The 21,390-nt window shown below is 45.1% G+C and overlaps 1 protein-coding gene across 2 annotated transcripts in view; it reads right to left on the bottom strand.

The window, feature by feature from the left end:
* Nucleotides 1-21,390, bottom strand: part of Ac76E (adenylate cyclase type 2 Ac76E) — a 770,909-nt gene that overhangs the window by 150,902 nt on the left and 598,617 nt on the right. The gene's annotated exons all lie outside the window — the stretch shown is intronic.

The raw sequence follows: 21,390 nt of genomic DNA, 5'->3' as shown, positions 1-21,390 counted from the left end.
TTCACAGTTTCACCACAAGGGCTAAGCAATAATTGCGATAGAAACAACTTGAAACGTAACGATGACAAAGGCAAGCAGATCGAAACGTGCAGCGGCTGCTCACGTGAAAATGACCCACAAAAACAACATACACAGAACGACAGAGAACTAACAACGTTTACGGCCGGACACGTAACACGCTGTTTAAACAAAAACAACGCACAAAACGTAATCACAACTGCAGATGAGTGCAAACTAACAAGTGTCCCAGATGTTATGCTTTGCTGTGTATGAAAAGCACGCTCTTTTTGCGAACGGGGCCTGTGCAGCGAGCAGAAGTGACTTTTGTGGGCCTGGCCACTAACGCGATTGTTCCTCGTATTAGTATAGTACATTGCAGTAAACTACTTTAGAAGCTCACAAATATATTGCATACTTATTTGAGTAAGTTGTGAGGCCGCGTACAAGGCTGAGTGAAATGACAACGCTGATCATACAAACTTTCATCAATAACTTATTTTATTGCGAGTCAATCGATCGATGTTTACATAAAATAAAGGCCACGTAAGTAATGTTTCAGCATATCCAGCAGTAAACAACCTGCATACATCAGCATTCACGTGCGGCAAGGTACGCACGATGTATAGCCCCTACGCTGATGCTCGGAGCACTGCAGCTGACCAGCGCTGCCTTGATTGATATGTGGGGTTTTTAACGTCCCAAAACCACCATATGATTATGAGAGACGCCGTAGTGGAGGGCTCCGGAAATTTTGACCACCTGGGGTTCTTTAACGTGCACCCAAATCTGAGCACACGGGCGTACACCATCTCCGCCTCCATCGAAAATGCAGCCACCGCATCCAGGATTCGAACCCGCGACCTGCGGGTCAGCAGCCGAGTACCTTAGCCACTAGACCACCGCGGCGGGGCGACCAGCACTGCCTGATATATACATCGAACAGCATGAAACATTCGCTGGTGTAAGTAAACGTATACCGCTAACATTTCGGCACTTCGGTAATTCAAGACGTCGCAAAACTCATTGCCAGTATTCGGCAAACTTTCTGTAATTGATATCAAGATATCCACGTCGCTTTCACGAGCAGCGCGTTGCGACCAGACAACACGGTGGAACGGTTTGTTTTCTGGTTCACCATGCTGCCTGCTGCTACCACCTAAAGTTCGTCACTTTCTAATCCCCAACGCGTTTGCGCTATCGGAACCAAACAAGAACAGAGAAATATGTGCATAAGACGATCACTAGACTTCAAGCGAAAATTTCACACTGGACACGTGACATATAAAATGAAAAACAACAACAAAAGTTAAACTGATAGTAACGTCCCCATTCTTCCGTTAATGCAAGCTGCGCGTCATGCATGAACCCCCTTCCAAGAAGCCAATTGAGGGCACACTTACAGATCTATCTGCCTCCCTGTGTGTATACATGGCCGCACGGATCTGACGTTGGACCTGGTCATGATCTAGTCGCAACACCCGAATATGCGCAAATGCTGGGGTGCACCCACACCGCTCACAATGATCGGCCAAGTGGCCCTCCGCAGCAAGCGATCAAACCACTGCTCCGATTCTTACCTTTTTAGGTAAGCAGGTCTGAAAATAAAGCATTGAGTTGCCGTGCCTGCAGGTTCTCCGCGCAACGAGTAAACTAATGATATGCGTTGTGGCTTGGTTATTTCCGTCGAGCTCCGAAAACTCTAGCCGGCATCATCTTTTGAGTTATTTTTTATAATAATGATATGTGTGGTGTAACTTTCGAAAACCACAGCAATGTCCTTATTTTTATACGTATATAATGTTGCAAACACGTTAGGATAGTATTACTGATTAGTTACACAACCAATTAGTCTCATTATTATAGTCCCTAAGAGCCGCGCATACCTTCATAATGGAAAACCCAGATATATAGGCTTCAAAAGACAAAATGACAGGCACAGATAAATCCATTCCGATACCACGTAAAGGTTTTTCTATAAAGGTTTTCGGACTGTAGTAGACCGCCTGCAAGTCGAAAGGAAATTATCTATTTTTCCAATTCTCCACAAACCACGCGCAGTGGCCATGTTGCCTTTGAAAACATTTACACCATTTTACCGTGTTTTCTTTTTATGCGAAGCATTTCTTAGCGAACTTCAGCGACTTTGAGCGTATCTATCTATCTAGCCGCTTAAGTTTGGGTGCTCTCGTGGTCACCCCCTTAACTTGGCGTGAACTGAAATTAGCATGAGAGGGTAAGATGATTAGACGAATATGACGTGCTGGTCAAGACATGAATAATCTCACAACCCCGTCACGTAGGTCGTCAGACACTTTCCACCAAACAGTGGCACATACCCTCGAGCGGTTATGTGCCGCTGGTATGCGGGTATGTGCCACAGGTGATTGACACTTAGTATCTATCCTGGAATAACGAGAACACACATGGGCAATTTTAACACGTGAGCGCTAAGCAATACCCGACGTCGGTAGCGTCCAGTCAACGAGAACATAAAATAAGTTTCAGGATCCAAGCAGGAATCAAACCCAAGCATTCCGCGCGGCAGTCAAGCATTCTACCTCAAAGCTACGAAAGGTCTCAGAACCACTTTTCAAATAGATGCTGATATTCGTGAAAATGGTGCAGCGATGGCGTATGGTGCAGCGATGGCGTAGTGGTTAGAGCATCCGCCTCGCATGCGAGAGGTCCGTGGTTCAAATCCCGGTACCGCGCAGTTTCCAACCGGATTAAAAAAAATAAATCCGCGTGTTGATGGAACTGCATTAAGAGGCCTGGGGTGCGGCCTCACCGGCAAACACCGCCGAGAACGCACTCCCTCACCAGAGAAGGATTGGCCACCCTGGTGCAGTATCTGGCCACTACCTCCCACATGCTTACGTCAGATAACTCACGGCCCTCAGTCCCCAGCAGCTGCGAAGCAACTGACCACGGCGGCGGTCAGATCTGCAACGCAGCAGAGGGTGCTAAGAATCTCTGGATCCGGACAGGCCGCCATTGGAACCTGAACTTGGCAACGTTTAACGCTAGAACCTTATCTAGTGAAGGAAGTCTAGCTGTACTATTCGAGGAGCTAGAGAGTGTTAAATGGGATATAATAGGGCTCAGTGAGGTTAGGAGGACAGATGAGGCCTATGCGGTGCTACAGAATGGGCACGTCCTTTGCTACAGGGGCTTGGCAGACAGAAGAGAACTGGGAGTGGGGTTCCTAATTCACAGAAACATAGCTGGCAACATAGAGGAATACTATAGCATTATTGAAAGGGTGGTAGGTATCGTAATTAAACTGAATAAAAGATACAAGATGAAGGTAGTACAGGCTTACGCGCCTACATCCAGCCATGATGACGCTTCAGTTGAAAGCTTTTATGAAGACGTGGAATCGGCAATGAGTAAGGTAAAAACACAGTATACTATAGTGATGGGCGACTTTAATGCAAAGGTAGGGAAGAAGCAGGCTGCAGACCAGGCAGTAGGAGATTATGGCATCGGTACTAGAAACGCCAGAGGAGAGCTACTAGTAGAATTCGCAGAACGCAATAATTTACGGATTTTGAATACCTTCTACCGAAAACGAGAAAACCGCAAGTGGACATGGAGGAGCCCTAACGGCGAAAATAAGAACGAAATAGACTTTATAATGAGTGCACACCCTGGAATCGTGCAGGATGTGGAAGTGATTGTTAAGGTACGATGCAGTGACCATAAAATGGTACGGTCTCGAATTCGCCTAGACTTGAAGAAGGAACGACAGAAACTGATACGCAAGAAGCCAATCAATCAGCTAGCATTGAGAGGGAAAGTACAGGAATTCAGAGTGTCGCTGCAGAACAGGTACTCGGCTCTTAGTGAGGAAACCAACCTTAGCGTAGATACAATGAATGATAATCTGACAAGTATCTTTACGGAGTGTGCAGTGGAAGTTGGAGGCAGGGTAGTAAGACAGGACACTGGCAAGCTTTCCCAGGAAACGAAGAACCTAATTAAGAAGCGTCAAATCATGAAAGTGTCAAGTACAACAGACAAAATAGAACTGGCAGAGCTTTCGAAGTTGAATTATAGACGTAAGGTATGCGATGTAAGAAGGTATAACATGGAGAGAATTGAACACGCTCTGAAAAACGGAGGAAGTGTCAAAGCATTGAAGAGGAAACTTGGGATAGGCAAAAGTCGGATGTATGCACTAAGGGACAAAGAAGGCAAAATAACTACCAATATGGATAGGATAGTTAAAATAGCGGAGGAGTTTTACAGAGATCTGTACAGTAGCCGAGACAACCACGACCTTAATACTATAAGAACTAGCAGTAACCCAGATTACACCCCACCAGTAATGATAGAAGAAGTCAGAAAAGCTTTGGAGAGCATGCAAAGAGGCAAAGCTGCTGGTGAGGATCAGGTAACATCAGATCTGCTGAAAGATGGAGGACAGATTGTGTTAGAAAAACTAGCCACCCTGTTTACGAGGTGTCTCCTGACGGGAAGAGTACCAGAGTCTTGGAAGAACGCTAGCATCATCTTAATACATAAGAAAGGAGATTACAAGGACTTGAAGAATTACAGGCCGATCAACTTGCTCTCTGTAGTATACAAGCTATTTACAAAGGTAATTGCTAACAGAGTAAAGAAAACATTAGAATTCAATCAACCAAAGGAACAAGCAGGATTTCGAACAGGCTACTCAACAATTGACCACATTCATACTATCAATCAGGTAATAGAGAAATGCTCAGAGTATAACCAACCACTATACATAGCCTTCCTAGATTACGAGAAGGCGTTAGATTCAGTAGAAATATCAGCCGTCATGCAAGCACTGCGGAATCAGGGCGTAGATGAAGTATATATAAACATTCTGGAAGAAATCTACAGGGGATCAACTGCTACCATAGTGCTTCATAAAGAAAGCAACAGAATACCAATCAAGAAGGGTGTAAGGCAGGGGGACACAGTTTCCCCAATGCTATTTACCGCGTGCTTACAGGAGGTTTTCAGAAGCCTAGAATGGGAACAGTTAGGGATAAGGGTCAATGGAGAATACCTTTGTAACCTGCGCTTCGCCGATGATATTGCATTGCTGAGTAACTCAGGGGACGAATTGCAACTCATGATTACGGAGTTAGACAAGGAGAGCAGAAAGGTAGGTCTTAAAATTAATCTGCAGAAAACGAAAGTAATGTACAACAACCTCGGCAAGGAGCAGCGCTTCGAGATAGGTAATAGTGCATTTGTTGTAAAAGACTATGTTTACTTAGGGCAGGTAATAACCGCAGAGCCGAACCACGAGATTGAAGTAACTAGAAGAATAAGAATGGGGTGGAGCACATTCGGCAAGCACTCTCAAATTATGACAGGTAGATTGCCACTATCCCTCAAGAGGAAGGTATATAACAGCTGTATCTTGCCGGTACTTAGCTACGGAGCAGAAACCTGGAGACTTACAAAGAGGGTTCAGCTTAAATTGAGGACGACGCAGCGAGCAATGGAAAGAAAAATGGTAGGTGTAACCTTAAGAGACAAGAAGAGAGCAGAGTGGATTAGGGAACAAACGGGGGTTAAGGATATCATAGCTGAAATCAAGAAGAAGAAATGGACATGGGCAGGGCATGTAGCGCGTAGACAGGATAACCGCTGGTCATTAAGGGTAACTTACTGGATTCCCAGAGAAGGGAAGCGGGTTAGGGGGAGACAGAAGGTTAGGTGGGCAGACGAGATTAAGAAGTTTGCGGGTATAAATTGGCAGCAGCAAGCACAGGAACAGGTTAACTGGCGGAACATGGGAGAGGCCTTTGTCCTGCAGTGGACGTAGTCAGGCTGATGATGATGATGATGATGATTAGTGAAAAGTCAATAGTGGTTGCATTGCTGCCTACCCATTTTTATGAACATTGCGGATGTACTGCTTTGATACATTTGTCACGTCTGGTTAACATGCAGTGTGGTTGGCGCCATGCGCTGAAGTCTATTTATGTAGCAGTGTCCACGGCCAGCGTCATCGCAAGCCTCAGCGCTTCATATTAGCTTATGGTGTTTTCAATACGAACGTCCAATTGGTATCGTTGAGCAAGGCAAACAGCTGGTTATATAAACATCTGCAACTCGTCAACATATTCCTGTGCGTGCTACATTTCTACATATATTTAGCGTAATTTCATAACGTGTCGCTCTAGAAAAAAAAATCTCCAAAAAAGTCACGTTCCCTCCACATGCTTCGCATGACGTCGATTCCCAGGTACGTGGGATCCGCCAAACGTTTTCTTTCTATGTATTTATAAAGTGTTGCTGACGATTTTTTTGGATATAAAAATACCTGCCAATGTGTTTGAAAATTTTCGTAGGGTGAAAACGCAGCGTGATTGTTGCAAGGTGTGGGAAACTGCCCCTATTATCCCCCTCGGAAAATGCGTCATAGATCAGCGTTTTCATAGAGGCCATTCTGTGATCGGAAGACGCTGAATATCCTCGCACTGGTGCACGTGCGGCGCACAGGTGGCGAAGTTAGCGGTGGCCACTGAAGTCTCAATCGTACGCCGAGACGCAAGTAGCGTCAAAGCATAGATTACAATACGAACCATGATTATAAGAGGGCCTTGCACGAACGTGAGCGCGAGTATGAGGTCTGTATTATGAAAGATTTCGCGATTCCACAGTTAGCCAACAGTTTTTCGCACCCGCGTGAACTATATACTTTCCTACTCAAAACACACAGTGCTGGTTATGTTCGACAACGACAAACATCTGAACCAGCAAAATGCGAGTGTGCTTAGCGTGACATTCCGTGGAAATATGTACGCAGTGCAAGCACTTGCTGAGATACAGGGTCCGTCAAAAGTTCCCAGGACACGGCGCCATCATGGGTTAGTATATAGCCTGGGAACATTTGACGGATCCTGTATACAACATATATGATATCGCATTCCGTCTTGCTAGGCCACGGCTTACAAGAATATTTAAATTCACCTGCACCACAATCCTACACTCGCTGTCCCAACAATCACACGTGAAGAATGGGTATGTTTAGTACTGAAAGGTCTGACAGAAAATTTTACACGATAACGCGGAAGCGTGAACAATGACGACTGCCACTGGGGTGACCAAATGATTGCACACAAACACTACCAAGCTGCCACTCGCTTTCTTTTTAATAATGAACAATCGATTATTTATATCACTCTAAATTTTGAGTGGGATGACGACGTCCAGTAAAACCTCCAAAGGGCACACCTCGGAAACAGGATAGGCGCCGCAGGACAAAGTCAAGTTGCACTTCTCGCCAAGAAGCTTATCAAGCTTGGCGAACAAATCCTCCTCGGCCAGCTCAAACACCTGCTCGAGCACAGAGATCCCAGGGTGCTTTTGCACTAAAAGCAGCTGCAGATCCATTTGAGCGCAACGACACAGTCAAAGTTCCCTGGACAGTTCTCACGCATAGTTAGGAACCGAAGTTGCGCCCACAGTATCCGAAGCTTCTTCAGATTCCGGGAAACAGGCCAACTTTGCCCAATCTTCGGAGGAGTCCGCAACGCAGCTCCGAGCACTCCAGATAGCTTGCAAACGTAGGTTCTTCCGAACATTCTTTTCATCAGCTCTATTCTGCTCGTACAATATATCAGTGCGTAAACAATGAAAACGCATACGTGCTCTCTCGTTGAACTGATGTTTTGTCGTCCGCACCCAATCCAACATACTAGTTGAACGAAAGCTTGATGTATGCACCCTCAACCATCTGCCTGCATCGGCCGCTACCCCGAAGCAGCCGAAACCTTCAAAAAGCGTCTTCAACATGTCTTTCATAGTGCGCTTGAAGACGTACGTGTTGCCCTTAGTTTCCTGAAGGGTCTTAACGATCACGAAGCTCTGATCACGATTGGCCTTGAGACTTCGGTAACCAAGCTGTCCGTAGAAGTAGTCGGACTCGGTCTCGGGCATGGTGCACCGGTTGCCTACGAAGCGAACACCATAGCCGATGCATGTCATGTGCCTCTCCGAGCTGAAGAGGCCCCCAGCCGAAACATTCCTCGCAAAGACTGCCGACCCAATGGAGGAGAGCAAGCACCCAACCACCCCGTGGTGCACCTCGAGGTAGTCAGCCACGACCATGCAATTATGATCCATAGATCGATACCTGTCGGCACGCTGGTGCAGTTCTTTCATCGTGACGCCGACCGCTCCAGGGCACTCCTCGAAAACAGGCCTGGTGGAGGCCTTGCCTGCGCCGCCCGCTGCCCCGAAGCTGTTGAAGCCTTCAAACAGCGTTTCTTTCGTGGTGCGTTCGACGGCGCGAGCATTACACTTTTCGTCTAGGGCCTGGATGAACACGAAGCTTGGTCTTGAAGACTCAGCAGGCTTGCTGCCCATGGATGCAGAACGGCGCCGTCTCCACCTGGGGTCGAAGACTAGGCGCCGGTCATCCTCCCTGGGAACAGCACACATGGTGCCAGCCTCACGCCCGACCATCGGGCGCACGCGCATTGCCTGTCGACCACCCAACGGCAGGCCCAGGTTTTCGTGGCTTGCTGGTCGAAGACGCAGCCTCTTTGGATTGCCTAGTTCAGTTCGTCGTCGATAACACGAGGTTGTGACACACGTCTGCTGGACTTACAGATGCAGCCGTCTTTTTGTCGACCAGCTGGACAGACAGCGGTAGTAGAAACGAGCGTTCGATCCAAGACCGTTTGCTCTTCTGCTTCTTCTCCTTCGCGAGCTCTTGGCACGGTCGCTCGCGAGGCACTGGACAAAGGTTATGAAGACGATGATTATGAACTTTTATTCCCCGCCTTGCGCCTTCTAAGACAAATAGATTGTTGTTACCGTTTACAGCGTCAACTGTTGAGAGCTGCCAAACGCTTCACTGCATTGGTCCTTCTACATTCACCATTTGTCCGGTAGTTGGTTTCAGCCAGGCGCAATTATGAATAAATCTGCAACAACAAACGACTGGAGGTCGCGAGAGTAAACGTGGATTACTAACATGCATCGACATCAACGAGTAGCTTAATCTGTGTCTGACATAAAATTTCGAAGTCTAATTGGATTGAATGATTCGCACAAGTATCTTGGTGCCACATAACTATCCTGGATATATCCCAAGTGACCCACGGACGTAGCAGAGTTCTTAAATATATTTGCATAGATTGTCCGCATTCGCAAAGCAGCAGATGCATCATTGTGAAACTTTGCGGATTGCGATCAAGGTATTGTCGCCTCAATCGCATTCTATGCAATACATATGACACGACTGTGACATAGATAGGTGAAATATGAAAACCCGTAATTGTTTACTGGGTGTAATAAGGGCTGATATTGAGCGGGTTGAGAGCTTGGTCACCGTTCCAAACGGTCTTCATACCAAATGGCAGCACCCGACATTTTGAAAGGCACAAGGACTTATCCACGCTCAGGAACGATGAGTCTTAAAACTTCTACTCTTCAATGACGTAATTTTGTCCCTCTTCTAAAGTTCCTCGGCACCATTCTCTGTGCCACCGATTCATCTGCAGCAATATTGATAACCGTTGTCCGGCCACCTCGTTGAAATCAGATAAAAAAATCAAGTTACAGGTTTTCTTGGCGACTCAAAGGCAAAGCCAACCAGTAAGTCATAATGCATCATTTTATCATCATTATGCGAGGTAACGAAGTATACCCACTGCGAGTCCCTGTATTTGCACCCTGTCTTGAGAGGGGGGCTGTGGTTGAGCCCTAAAGATTGGCGGGCATGCTTCAAACTACGCCCACGCGTTATGCAATTCAGATGGTGTGAATCATGGGGTGGTTCCACGCTTTTATCGAACAACATTACACCTGCTGACCAGGGCTTAAATTCAGGTGGGAGGAGTAGCTCCTCTTAGTTGGTCATCTCCAGCACAACAGCCCCTATATATTCGGCAAGCGCTTGAGTTTTTCTTGGCTTGTGCGGGAAAATAGGAACTTTCCAATATTAATAATAATGATTTTTTGACGAATGTTCGATGGACGTAAGGCGACCGAAACAGGAAAGCAGGTATCATCTACAGCTGCATGCATTTCCTCGAGACACCACACCCGATGGGTCACGGTCCTGCTCGATCTGCTCCGCTAAGCTTCTCGGCATATCATAGTGTTTCACATGGCACTTGGGCGTCAAGCTACACGGTGAGAATTCACCATGGTCCACTTTACCAGTCAATTTTCGTTGGTTCAAACGGGCATTACGAGTTTGGTGCATGACCAGAGATGCATGTAGTCTGATGTAATACTAGAAACTCGTGCTTACATTTAAACCTGAAATTTGGGCTAGTTGGTTTCTACTTAAGTAAAGTGTCGTCCACTATAGTCATGCTTCTGACTGCGTAAAATAAATTAGAAACTGTTTTTATGCCTAGAATTTTCAAGTCTTACATATAAAATAAATTGTCAAAGAAAAGGGTTAGATGGCGTTTCCATTGCCGCTGCTGGTGGGGCGCTGTCATTGTTTCAACGGTGGAGGCACCTGAAGGCCCGGACGGGAAGCTCGCAAGATTCCACGGGCTTGCTGTCGCTTCTCAAGCGCACCCACCGACAGAGCTAGTTGCCGGCGCTGCCCTACCAAGTTCGCCCGCCGCGCCAGCCGAGTACGAGCGACGTAAAACCCTAGGGGTGGCACAGCCAGCATTGCACGTTAGTTCTGGCGCTCAAGTTGGGGCATTGTTGTATGGTCTGTGACTGGCAGTGGTTCGACTCTGCTCTGCCTGAACCAAGAAAAGACCTAGCATTAGTGAAGAAAGCCACGTTAAAAGGGCCCTGAAACACTTTTTTGAGTAACCATAAAATATTACACTGGAAAATTGTATTGCCTCACAAATTCAATGCAAAAGTTTTTAGGAATCCGTCCAGTACGAGCGGAGTTACAAAGATTTGTCACACGCTGTAATCGCATTTTCTTTTTTCCCGTCCCGACGCTGAAAGCTAAGCAGGGAGGGATGGGAGGGGCAAACTAAAAACGTCACACTCGCCGCATGACCTTGAACACTTTTTTCGTTTTTTTCTTCTTCGAATACGCGGTTTTCCAGTGTGACAGCCGCGCACGTGTGAACAAGTGAAGGCCTCACGAGGCGAACTCTGTAACAACCGAGTGCGCCATGTTCAAATCAGCCAATGGCTGATAAGTGGGCAATCTACGTGTGATTTTTGAGCATCTTCCGTCATTTGTCGAGAGAAGAGATAGCAATTTTCATCTGACTGATAATTTATTGTGAACTTCAGGCCACGTGCTGCGCTACAACATTTGGCTCCCATGTTTTCGGGAGCTTTTACTACCGATCGACAGCGTTTTCTGACCATGCTCAAAAGTGTTGCAGGGTCCCTTTAAGTCCCCAAGATCAACCAGCTTCACTGTTTCTCAAGCTTTACACGGCTAGTGTAAACGCCTTTTTTTCACTTTTCTTTAAAAATAAATCTCCTATTCGAGGGAAGCACTTCTTAGACCACTGCACCAGGACATATACGCTATCAGCAGGAGCTGCGAAGACGGCGTCTTTTTTCTGAAAATCACCAGCGGTGATCTGGTGAATGCAACGTGCCAGTTAAGAAGAGCTTTACACGGAGCTCAGCATGACGCGACGAAAAAAAAACACGATGAAAGAAGCCACAATCACCCTCGAGCGTGATGTGAAGTGAAGCAGTGCTTCATTAAAAAGCTTACCAAAAATACTGGGAATAATTTTTCACACATGTAACACTTCTCAATATTCTTGGTATGCAAAAACGAGGATAACGCAGTGGTCGTCATATAAAATAGTTCAATGCTTTAAAGTAGCTCTATTTCTTTCTCGTGGGCGACGTACCGATTCTGTTGGATGATTATTTTCTCATTCATTAAGGGAACGTGGCTTTCGGGTGTCCGATCACTAAGTGAAGATCTCAGTGCACTTTCGTTCTTCGCGAATGGTTGGGATGAAAAGATTCTTGGGGTGAAACACTTTTTCAGAGAACGGTCCTGTAACGGTGCTGAAGTAAAAATGAGCGAGCTTCTCTTTTACGGAAAGCTCTGAGGTCACTCACAAGCACCTAATATGTTAGGTGCTAATGGTAGCCTGCTGTATAGGTCTACGGCTAACAGAAACATTAACAATCACGACTTTTAAAATGATTTCGTTGTAGTTTTGCGAGAAGTAAAAAAAGAAATTTCCGGCGGCAAGTTATCACATTCTGTTTCACCAACACTTAATGAACTGTTTTAGAGACCGGCGCACAATATTATGCTGTTAAAACATTAGACCAGGTTACATACTTAGAAAGTACTGCCTCTGAAATTTTCCAAGATATTTCGACAATATACTTCTGCCAAGATATGTTTAGAATTATGGTAGGCAGAGTGGAGGAAAAACAAAAATGTTCTACACAAAATAAAAAGGTTTCCATCAAAACTATCATCAAAAATGTAAATAACGTAAGTAAACGGGGCAGCAGGTGGGCTGCTTAGCATATGGGATTAGGGAGCGTTCTGCCTCTTTTGTTACACTCTCCTGTATAATGCATGTTCTTGTCATAGACGTTGCGTGCTTTACACGTGTCAATCTTTTTCTCCTAAAATGGTGCAGGTTCATGGGGTCACAAGGATAAAACTATTCGATACCTCCACAGGATAACTGCCATTTGGATTACGTAATGTCGGGACAAAGGACTTGTAGAGCGTTTTCTTAAAAACGTAGTCAAGACCCCACCGTTGTCTCCAGAGAAAGCTTCAAAAAAACTTTGACAAGTGCATAACTCGTTTTCAGTTATAACTGTATGTGTAACGCTGCGACGACAGATATGGCCTGCTGATACATTGCAACACTGTAGTGGATTTCGTGCGACAGCCAGCACACCGCCATAAAGGCGGAAGGAGCCAAGCATGCAATTGGCTTACTGAAAGGACCATTGTATTGCGCAGTTTATCGCCAACGTTTATTGTTTTTTTTGGTAGATGAATTGTTCATTTTGGAAAACCTCATTTCCCGGACGTACTGTTTTTAGAGATCTGCAAAAAATCTGCATACTACATAACGTTATTTTTCCCCAAAACATTTCCTCTTTAGCGTGTGCATACAATCCTGGTGATGTTAGATATAACTCGCATCAGAGCTTGTTCTCTTTATATAGTGCTCCTATTTTAATGGGCAGATCTCATGGTCACCCTCGCACACATGAGTACACTTACACAGACTTATGCGGACACGCTCCTGTGTCGTGGGTGACCACATATATACTGGACTTCGCAATAGCTGCCCGTAGAGACACTCATGTATCCTTGCGTTCATTTGTGCGTGTAGAATTAGCAATTTTTTCTTCGCTTGATTGTATTCTGATAGAAACTATGTGGACAATCGCAGTGGGTTTTTGTCGTCACCGTCATGTCCTGTATATGTATGAATATGTACATAAAAGCCACAAATGAAAACATTGGCCCCGTAGCTGCATGTTTCACTGCAAATGTCGTTGCAAGACGATAATATTGCGTGTGGATAGAGTGAAGAAAACGTTTATTTGATGTTATGCGCAAGCAAATCGGTGAATTTTATTCTGGGAGCACTGCGCTAGAGAGTCACGATGCGTACAGTGAAGGCGAACGACCACATCGAGGCACGTTAGACACGAGCGCTATCTGGCAGTTGTTTTCGAAAACGAAGGAAAGCGTGCGCACCCACGCAGAAAGATGCGCACCTGTCTCGGAGGCGATAAGGTGTAGAACGCAAAGTGGCGGGCAGGTGCCACCACTGTTTCGTGTTAGCAAAGCGCTGAAAACACTTGCCTTTTCGAGCATTGCGTTGCACTGTCAGCACAGCGTGATTAACGCTATGGTTCTTAGAAGTACTTGTGTGCCTCCTCTGGTATAAAGACACACATACAAAATATTGACGTGCTGTTATGGTGCCTCATATATGCGCAATAATAGCTTTTTAATGGACAATCGCACAAGTATGAACGCTGAAATCTGAGCAATATTGGTGGGCGCTGCGGATGGGGTTGGCCGTTTGGGGTATCGCTTGGTGCCTTTTGGGGTATTGGTACGGTGGACAAACAGCCAAATGTACAGACAGAAAGACAGACAGACCAAAATTTTTGCGTCGAAGTACCCCGAGAAAGGCTATCGTCTTTAAAATAATTTAGAGGAAAAACTTTTGCAGGCGCGTGACAGGGGATTCGTACGTGTGACTCCTCGCTGTATAGCACCCATGCCTTACACAAGTACCACCACGCGTCATTCGTTTTCGAAGACACCCCAAAGCTTTAGCTACATGCGTCAGCGACAGCTGGACGGACGCAGGCTGCCAGCCGTTCCCAATGACAGGCTTCGTACATAATAGAGCTGTTGCGTAAGCTAAAGCTGTCTTCTAACGGCAGAATATAAGCGCACGCGGCGTTGGGTAAACCACACGAAACATGACACATGGCGATATAGAAGTTGCGCTTGACGAGGGCCATGTTGCACGTATAGCTCTAGCTGCGTTTGCGTCGTATCGCTACGTTTATGTTTGCGTCTCCCTGCCGACATACGCTAGCTTTTGATTTTTATGTTGTAGCGCTGCGCCACTTGTGGCCAGTAGGCCAGAGAAAAAGAGCGCCCTGTGACTTTGGGTGGCGCGAGCCCGCGGCAATCCTTTATGGCTTTCGTAGGCATGCCACAGGAGGGAGAAACAAGATGACTGAACGAGAATCCCAGTACATATTTTGCACTGTGACCGGCACCGATGCCGGCAGAAAACGCGAGACGTGGCTTCACGTTCCACAGCAAAGCGCTGTCTTTATTTCCTTACATCACGTGCTCACCAGATTTGGTCACCACCCGAAGGAGGGCGCTACATTCTCTTAGGACAATGCAGGCGCAAAAACCCGAGATTGGCCTGCGTTCTGCGCCTACGCCCTGGCGAATCGCAAGTTTCTTGGGTCGCTTAGCTCCTTGGGTCCCGAGTTCTAACACTCTCTATGTGTTTCGCCGAACTTGGAATGTGCGCCTCTGACTTGTACTTTGATAGATAGGTCATGGACACCCGCGCATTTATTGTGAAGCTGGCTTTTTTAGTTCTTGGTTGAGTTGTGAATGCATGATAATAAGATAGCCAACTCTAACGAAATCTACAATTTGTCATTTATTTATTTATTTATTTATTTATTTATTGCATACTGCCAGCCACCTCTTGGTGGCCAAGGCAGGAGTGATACAAACTTTCATACTTGCAGTCACTTATAACACTATTCTTCACGGCGCAGAAATGAAATCACCACATAACAGGTTTGCGTGGAACATGAATACTCGGGTTACAGGAGCAACACAAGAGCGGTATCAAAAATACAATCCAAATTTTGTTCCTAACACGGAGTGAAAAAACATCATAAAAAGAATTGAAATCTGCACATACGACCAGACAGCTTTTACTACAGACAGGCAGCGGCAGCTGATAAGAATGCGTCGGGCGCTGCGATGCTGGTGACGTCATGAGGTAGTTCATTCCAGTCGGAAATTGTTCGTGGAAAGAAGGAATATCGCCGAGAATTTGTTTTTGTAAGTGGCACCACTATGGTGTTATCATGCTTGTTCCGAGTTTTCCGCGATGTATTGTACTGCATGTAAGTGTTAAAAGCGAGTCCTGAGTGTCCGTTGACTATGTTATAAAGGAATTTTAAGCGATGTAGCTTTCTACGCGACTCCAATGTGGGAAGGGCGGATCTATTACGGAGTTTAGTGACTGAACAGTGTCTACTATACGCGTGGTAAATAAATCGAAGGGATTTATTTTGGACTCGTTCTAGTAAGTATATTTCAGTTTGTGTGTGTGGATCCCATACAACGTCAGCATATTCCAACAGTGGGCGTACCATTGTAGTGTAAGCAACTAGTTTTGTTTTGCTGGTGCAGTGCCTCATGCGATGCTTTAAGAACCACAATCGCCGCAGTGCTGCTGATGTTATACCTTCAATATGAGTTTTCCAGCTCAAATTAGAAGTGATTGTCAGACCAAGGTATTTGTACTGGTTAACGGTTGTTATAGCAGTGTTGTTTAACATGTAAGTGAATTCCGAGGGATTTTTTTTACGTGTTATGGTCATCTTGACGCACTTTGCTATGTTGAGGCTCATTTTCCAGGAGTTACACCATGCTGTAACAACCGATAAGTATTCATTTAGGGTGGCGTGATCTGTTCTTGATTGAACGGGCAGGTACGCAACGCAGTCGTCCGCGAAAAAACGACACTGCACAGTAGATTCGGATGACATGTCATTTAGATAAGCTAAAAATAAAAGTGGTCCTAGGACAGAGCCCTGTGGTACCCCAGAATGCACGGGAGCGGAAGAAGAATTTTTATCTGCTATCCGAACGTATTGGTGTCGGTGGGATAGATAACAATCAAGCCATCGAAGAATTCTTTCGTTGGTTAGGATTCGGCGAATTTTAAACATCAAATGGGAATGGGAAACTCGGTCGAAAGCTTTTTCAAAGTCTAAAAAAATCGCATCTATTTGTCCGCCTTTGTCAAGTGTTTTTAGAAAGTCATCAGTAGTGTGAATTAACTGTGTGGTGGTTGAAAAGCCTTGCCGGAAACCGTGTTGATTTGGGGAAAAAAAATGGTTACTCTCCAGAAATGAACTTAAGTGTTTGAAAAAGAAGTGTCCCATAACCTTGCCGGCTGTACATAACAATGAAATAGGGCAGTAGTTTTTCACGTCATATTTATCACCTGATTTATGAATGGGTACCAATTCACCCTTCTTCCAATCTACTGGAACTTCGCCTTGTAACAGGCTTTCCCTAAATATTAAGCCTAAGTATTTGGAACACCACTCGGCGTACCGATAAAGAAAAGCATTAGGTATTTCATCTGGCCCAGCTGATTTTTTTGTGTCTAGGTGAAGTAGAGCTGACAAGATGCCTTCATCTGTTATAATCAAGTCTGGCAGTTCGAGATTGTTTGCGTGGAAATCAGGAGGGGTGTCACCCGTTCGCAAAAAAACAGAAGAGAAGTAGTCGTTAAATGCTGTTGCTATGCAGCTGGCATCAGTCACGTCCGCGTCCTTGATTTTAATTTTTGTCACTTTCACTTTTTTGTCGGAGAGGTGCATCCAAAATTTTCTTGGATTGGTTGTGAGAAAGTTGTGCATTTTTACGTTGAAGAAATGAAATTTGGAGCTTCTAATCTTGTTGCGCAGTTCGGCGCGGAGGCTCGTCAGAGCAGCACTACGTGGTTGTGTTTTTGAGCATGACAGGCGTTTTATCTTGCGTTTTAGATGGAGTATGTCGCGCGTAATCCAAGGACTACGGCCATGTATTTTTTTCACTTTCTCCGGAACGAACGAACTTATACATTTGTGAACGGTTGTCTTAAAGTGCGACCATAGCTGGTTAACGTCACAGCGATTATGAAAATGTTTGTTAGTAATTTTGTCGTACTCCTCCTCTAGGAGGTCCAAAATGCTTTCGTCCGAGGCAGTATTAAAATTGAGGAATCTAGATACTTGGGTGACCGAGAGAGTACACAACATGTTGGTTTTAAATAATACTAGTTCGTGGTCCGATATGCCTGGTACAACTTCAATTGTGTTGTTAAACTTGCAAATAGACTCGGAAACAAAAATAAGGTCCAGAATCGAACTTGTGCCTGCAGTGACACGCGTAGGAGTCTTTACAAGTTGCGTCATGCTACAGGAAAACGCTATATCAAGTAGCAATTCGGAGTGCTGGCAGGGTGTTGTAACGCAAAAGTTATCCCAGTTTATTTTTGGCAGATTTAAATCACCTCCTACAAGAATGTGGGTATGACGTTTGCTTTGTTCGAGCAAAAAATCTTGCAAAGCTTCGAGTACCGCTATATCGGAATTGGGCGGCCTGTAGACAGCGCCAATGAGCATGCTCAAATTTTTATGCCGAAGAACTATCCAAGTCATTTCGACGCACGTCCCGTGCGACAAAACCTTAAAATCCATGCCCTTTTTCAGTACTATCGCTACACCGCCCCCCTTTGAACCTCGGTCGTGACGAACGATTTCATGAGAGCTAGGAATTACTGCCGAGTCGGGAATGTCATTTTGAAGCCATGTTTCAGTAAGGATTGTGACGTCGGGATCATAAGCAATGAGGACGCTTTCTAGATCGACCGATTTGTTGACGACACTTCGAGCGTTTATGTTTATTACAGAAAATGTTGACGGGACCGCGTGAGAAAGTGGAGCCGGTAGCGCTCGTTGAGGCTCCAGATTGCTGCTGTGTCACTGCACAACTACCGGAACCCTTGAGTTCAGTGAGTCATCCCACCGATAAAGCTTACCGTTGACTTTGATCTTGTCAAAGATCAAAGCAACTTTTGCTCCACTACTCCGTTCTTCTCGTGCGCTCGCCCATAGCTTTTTTCGTATTTGTTGCACTCGAGGCGAAAAATCCTCCGAAATGCTGTACCCTGTGCCTTTTAGATTACCGCAGTTCTTTAGAATCCTAGTTTTGTCTCTTCCGTCAACTAGCTTAAGAATGACTGGCCGGCACTTGTTTGCCACTGGCTTGCCAATCCTATGAATGCGCTCGATGGCGACATTTGGCACCTGAATTATGTCTTCCAAGATGCCCTTTGCCACTTGTTCACCAAGAGGCTGATCAGCATCATTCTTTTCTGTCACGCCAAAAATAAGCAAGTTATTTCGTCGACTGCGGTTCTCAAGGTCGTCAATTTTTTTTGTCAGCCCGTCTACTTGTTTTTGTAGGTCAGCTACCTTGGTTGTGTTAGAAGCGACAGTTCGAGAAAGGTCATCCAGTTTTGCCTACAGGTTTAAAAAAAGCCACGTAAAATTAACATTAAAAACGCAACACCAACACGAGGTGGAATTTGCACCTACCAGAACTTTTATTTCACACTAAATTTCACAAATAGAGACAAAAAATGAACAAAACATGCTATTCTGCAGTACCCCCCTCTCTTCCAATCCACAGCGCCACTTTCATCGCCCATCAGATATTCGTCTTTGGCGTTGCGTGTCCTGTACAAGCCCACCTTTTCTTCAACCCTGGTTTGTTCTCTAATCCACACTGATCTCTAGCTGTCTTTTAATGACAAACCCATCATTTTCATTTTCATCGCACGTCTCGAGGTTATAACAGCCTTTTACAGTTTTTGTCTTACCTCCAAGTTCCCGCCTGATGTGTTAGCACTGGCAGTGCACTATGGTTGTACACTTGTCGCCTTAGGGAAGGACAGGAATTGCCTGTCATTATTTGAAAATGTCTGCCATAAGTTCTCCAGCCCACTCTTATGCCTCGGTAACCTTTGGCCGCTCTCCCGCTGGGCATATCACCTATTGTCCTTCTAAACTCGTCGGTATTAGGTGAGGGAAATCAACGTCTCTTTGAAGTTTGAATTCAGCCTGGGATGGAATAGTTTGTTGCGAGCTGTACAGTTCAGAGTATAAGTACTCTGTTCCCTTCAATGTGTCGTTCAAATTCCTTATATTATTACCTAGTTTACCTCATGATGCACGCATTTGGCCCTTATAAACAGTTCCCTTTTAGCAACTTTGATGCTGGCAGTGTTCTTTACTGCGCCCTCTACCTATTTCACATTGTAGCTTGTTAAGTCACCGAATTTCTTCTTGTGGATCAGAGCTGAGCTAATTATATTTTATATTTTAGTGTTGTCACCTTCAGGTGTTAATGTTTTTTTAGTAAGTCTGTCACTGTTTCGGAGAGCCTGCTTACTTTCTGCCTGGGTGCGCTACCCCCAACTTCCATTGCTGCATTTATTATACGTCGGTGTTTTCTTCTTCTACAGCATCACATTTGTTCTCAAGGGCAATAATGGATTCCAATGCTTTTATCTAGGTTAGCCTGTTTGCCCGTCGTTAATTTTGCTTTCGTTCTTCGCAGCATAGCACTGTGTTCAGCCTGATTAATGTGTGATGACCACATTTTACCTTGCCTATTACTTTTACGTCCTACAGTATGCCTGGGTGGGCACCAGATAATAGGAAATTTTTCTTTCTTTCTTTTTATGTATTCATTCATTTAAATCCTTCTTTCTACCCCAACCTCCTCTAATAACCTACGACCTGGTCATGCCGCCGCTCCCATTATCATCATATGTGCTCTTGCTTGTTTATTTTTTTAGTTCTCGAAGTGCTTCCACACGTCGTGGCGCCATAACACTCTCCCCCCCCCCTCACTGCAGCCCTCAAACCGCTTTTCTGCGGGTACGTGAGCGCGTTCACTGTTTTCTTTTTACTTTTGAAGGTTAGTGCTTGTCACCAGTAGTCATCTGCGTCACCGGATATTACATGCCAGCATTGACAATATAGGCAAGTTGTTGGTTATCTGGAAGATTTTGTTTTCTCACAAAAGCGGTGTTTACTGGATTTCAGGACAGTGTTTTGCTAATTGAGCGGGGCTGAATTTAAGATCTGCCAGTAGTTACTTTAGATGATATGCTGATTGGTAAACAGTGTGACGCTAGGTAGTTTGCGCGTTTAAATATTCCTTTAGGTCCTTGATTGTATTATTCACCTTTTTCAGTAGAGGTATTGTGGATATTGCACTGTTAATGTTTTTGTGCGATAAACTGGCTCTCGCAAGTAATAACACTTTTGTTGCAGATAAGATTTTTCTTTATTAGCACCCAAACATATTGGTTGAAAAAGCAATGTTTGGACAGGATTATTGACAGCTGCAGTGCTTCCGCGTACCCTTGATTCTGGGAAGAAAACATATAACCACGCGCTTACTTATTAGTTTCTTGTCATTGTAAAGTGTGAATATACAGCCGCCTAGAAATGTTTTCCTGCGTTAAACAGGTATGCATGCAAGTTCCAAGTTATGTCCCTGCAGCAAGCAATTTATGCATATGTAGCAGACGTAAGGGATGTGAGGTTCTATGCAGAGTGAACTATTGGCACCAGTGGAGTGGCCAGGCGGTACCACATGGTACCCGCGTCCCCCGCTGCCTCCGAATTTACTTTTTTCCTGATGGCATACAGAACGCAAAATGACAATTTGCCTGACCGACCCCAACTCCAGATCAAAGAGATGCACCTCTTATGTTCATCCTCCCTCCACGAAAATAAGTTCTGCCTAGCCTTCGTGTCACAGAGGCTTTCAGTGCACGACTATCAGTACATCACAACATATGCATGACGCTGGGGATACGACTGAAATATCTGGCACCTTAAACCATGGGCAGCATCAGGAATAGTGCATTAATTATTGGCAGAATGTACCGTCTAGGTTGGTGCTAAAAGCTCCAGGAATAGAACAAGGACCGTCCGAATGATTTAGTTGGTTAGAACGCATGATTTAGACGATAAATGATACTCGAATTTCAAGAAAACATTATTGTCATTGGGGAAATAAAGCACACATCTGTTGTCGCGTATGGTTTATATGTAGCTGCTTCAGTGATAAAACCACGGTCGCGTGTCACC

Source organism: Rhipicephalus microplus, chromosome X (genome assembly GCF_043290135.1).
Source record: "Rhipicephalus microplus isolate Deutch F79 chromosome X, USDA_Rmic, whole genome shotgun sequence".
NCBI classification, from domain to species: domain Eukaryota; kingdom Metazoa; phylum Arthropoda; class Arachnida; order Ixodida; family Ixodidae; genus Rhipicephalus; species Rhipicephalus microplus.
This window is presented reverse-complemented; position numbering and strand designations above follow the sequence as displayed.